Source organism: Etheostoma spectabile, chromosome 14 (genome assembly GCF_008692095.1).
Source record: "Etheostoma spectabile isolate EspeVRDwgs_2016 chromosome 14, UIUC_Espe_1.0, whole genome shotgun sequence".
In the NCBI taxonomy this organism is placed as follows: domain Eukaryota; kingdom Metazoa; phylum Chordata; class Actinopteri; order Perciformes; family Percidae; genus Etheostoma; species Etheostoma spectabile.
The window spans coordinates 21,762,278-21,765,625 of NC_045746.1; the positions used below are offsets into that span (position 1 = coordinate 21,762,278).

At 36.8% G+C, this 3,348-nt stretch overlaps 1 pseudogene; it reads left to right on the forward strand.

Annotated features, from left to right (window-relative positions):
• LOC116702038 (alpha-(1,3)-fucosyltransferase 9-like) overlaps window positions 1–3,348 on the forward strand; it is a 17,772-nt pseudogene that overhangs the window by 6,587 nt on the left and 7,837 nt on the right.

Sequence of the window (3,348 nt, forward strand, 5' to 3'; positions counted from 1 at the left end):
TCTTCACAAGAGAAATATCCTTTGGATTGAAAAACATGCCGCAGGAGCCACGTCCAGCTTTTCAGAAGTGGGATTGGTACCATGTGGAATCCCAACGAACACGGGTAGGACACCATGTCTGGAAAACCTGTTCAACTTAACATGAGCTACAGAAGAGATGCGACATTACAGCAAGGAACGAGCTTACAATCAGGAAGACAGAAATGAAAAGGACTTTGTTCTGCCCAAGAAAGACAAAGTAGTGTGCTGATTGTCAGTACAACAAACCCTGCCACGGAACAGCTGTGAGAAAAACTATTACAAGGAACTGTCAAATACATCAAGATCGACCTTTGGTACAGCTTATACAGGGAAACTTTGAGTTATGAGGAGTATTACTCAATTGGCAGCTGTAAGTTTACCTCTCATTTGAGAAATCGCTCCACAGAGACTACTCACGGAGAAGGTCAACGGGCCCCTTGTGGCGGGGCAGTGCCTGTAGTGATGGGTCCGCAAGAGAAACTACGAGGAGTTCCTTCCAGCCGATGCCTTCATTCAGTAAATGATTTCCCGACTGCAAAGTCTCTGGCTAACTTTCTGTTGTTAATGACGAACGAAGCGTAATGTTACTTTGAGTGGGAAGTTTACGAGGCCATCCTCACCTCCTGTCAATTACAATGAATTCATTCAGCCTCTGTCTGCCTGCACCACATGTCAAGAGAATCTATTACAATGTAGTCATGACCTGTACAAGTGGTACACCACAGAGAAACGTCAAGTGAGATGCCCCCCCCCCCCCTTTTGATGTGGCTCCCACATGCACATTAATGCACATATTTAACACAAGCTACTGAGATGCTGCCATCATTTGGCACATGTTAAACACTGTATTATGTAAAGTTGTTGTTGTAACGGCTAAATTAACGTGAAGGGGTTTGTACATTTTGTGAATTCATTTTATTCTCGCTAGCAGATGGTTAGCATAGCATAGCATAAGACTGGAAACAGGATAAAAACAGCTGGCCTGGCTATAAATGTACACAGACAGTCAAGACATAACCCTGTTTTTATACTACTGTTTTAACCCTCTGAGGTCTAAGGGCATTTTCACATACCTTACCTTCTTGAATTTACCTTTTAAGGTATTTGCATATAACTGACCCCCATCTGTTTCATATCAAAATGTTCAGAACAAACTTAGCTTTTCGTACAGTGACAGCCACATTTGTTCTAGAGCAATGTGTGAAGAGATAATCTGGCACTAAATCTGTGTTGCAACACATTATGTTATAAAATGTCAAAATGTGAAAACATGTCACTTCATTATGTTGGTTGTTGGCGCTGGTTCTTACAAAATGCAGCTGTAAACCTAAACTGGTTTGAAATGATTAAAGTAAAACAAAATGTCATCAAGTGCTTACTCGCAGTTTGTTATTAGGTAACAGAGTAAAGATTTGAAATTGATTACTGCTTCCTATTGGACATTTTTTCTGTTTAACCGTTGGCTGTTTGCAAAGCCTTATTTGCGTAACGGCAGGTGTGTGTGTGTAAATAAAATGACGCATGTTAACCAAAGAAGGTAATACTAATCTATAGAACAAGAGTCGCATGATTGATGTTAAAATGCATTAATATGAGTAAAGACATTAGAAAATGCACCATAATTACATTTTCTTTAAAAAAAGTGCCTCCTCATGTATGTGAACCTGCTGTTGGAATTATAAAAGTGACGTGGAAATTAAACATATTCTATTGTCTTTTAGACATTTAAAGTACAATTGACCGACTAACAATTAAAAGTAACCAATAAATATTTGTAGCAACACCTCACTGTGGTAGATACAGTAGAGTGGATCAAATAATTACGTATGTTTGGCAGGGTAAAATTAAGATTTTGCCAGTACCAAATCAAAGATCTGTAGGTGTCTATGTAGAGAGAAAAAGTAGTTAAAATCTTTTCGGACTCAACCAGAAACCTAATTTGCTGTATGTATATAGTAGGAATAATGTAAATGACTAATTTATATAGGCTATGCACGTGTATTTTTTGCCTCTATTATTGCCTAATTTGTTAGTTCAAGATGTACAGTATTTCACAGGCATAATTACTCCGTTATGTAGGCCGTTATAATTACGATAGTGAATAAACAACATCCATAGAGGGCAGAGCGGGGTGTTTCAAATCCCTGCCAGTTTGTGGCTCAACAACGAGAATAGCCCCAGTTGGTCAACGGATCTGCCAGACAGAGACATCCTGCCCTATACTCGTGAGGAGGTGAAGAACCATTCTGTATTCCATGAAATAATCTTGTTTTAATAGAATATATGTAGAATGTCTATGTGTTCAGACTAGAAAAAAACTGTATACGACTGACGTACTGTGTACTCTATAGGCCTAATGGTGGAAAAAAGTATTCAGATCCTTTACTAAGTAAAAGTAGGCCTAATAACACATTGTAAAAAATACTCTGTCTGCATTGAAATGTTACTTTACTGAGAATAGTAGTATAGCAGGAAAATGTACTTAAGTATATTAAATTAAAAGTACTCAGGCAGAAAAAATCCTCACATTTTAAAAAACTGGAAACGATCCACACGTTCTGGCAGCTGTAAACCTAAACTGGTTTGAAATGATTAAAGTAAAACAAATGTTCATCCAAGTTGCTACTCAGCAGTTTGTTATTAGGTAACAGAGTAAAGAATTTGAAATGATGTACTGCTTCCTATTGGACATTTTTCTGTTTAACCGTTGTCTGTTTGCAAAGCCTTATTTGCGTAACGGCAGGTGTGTGTGTGTAAATAAAATGACGCATGTTGAACCAAAGAAGGGTAATACTAATCTATAGAACAAGAGTCGCATGATTGATGTTAAAATGCATTAAATATGAGTAAAGACATTAGAAAATGCACCATAATTACATTTTCTTTAAAAAAAAGTGCCTCCTCATGTATGTGAACCTGCTGTTGGAATTAATAAAAGTGACGTGGAAATTCCAAACATATTCTATTTTGTCTTTTAGACATTTAAAGTACAATTGACCGACTAACAATTAAAAGTTAACCAATAAAATAGTTTGTAGCAACACCTCACTGTGGTATGATACAGTAGAGTGGATCAAATAATTACGTATGTTTGGCAAGGGTAAAATTAAGATTTTTGCCAGTACAAATCAAAGATCTGTAGGTGTCTATGTTAAGACTGAAAAAAGTAGTTAAATTCTTTTCGGACTCAACCAGAAACCTAAATTTGCTGTATGTATATAGTAGGAATAATGTAAATTGACTAATTTATATAGGCCTATTCACGTGTATTTTTTTGCCTCTATTTATTGCCTAATTTGTTTAGTTCAAGATGTACAGTATTTCACA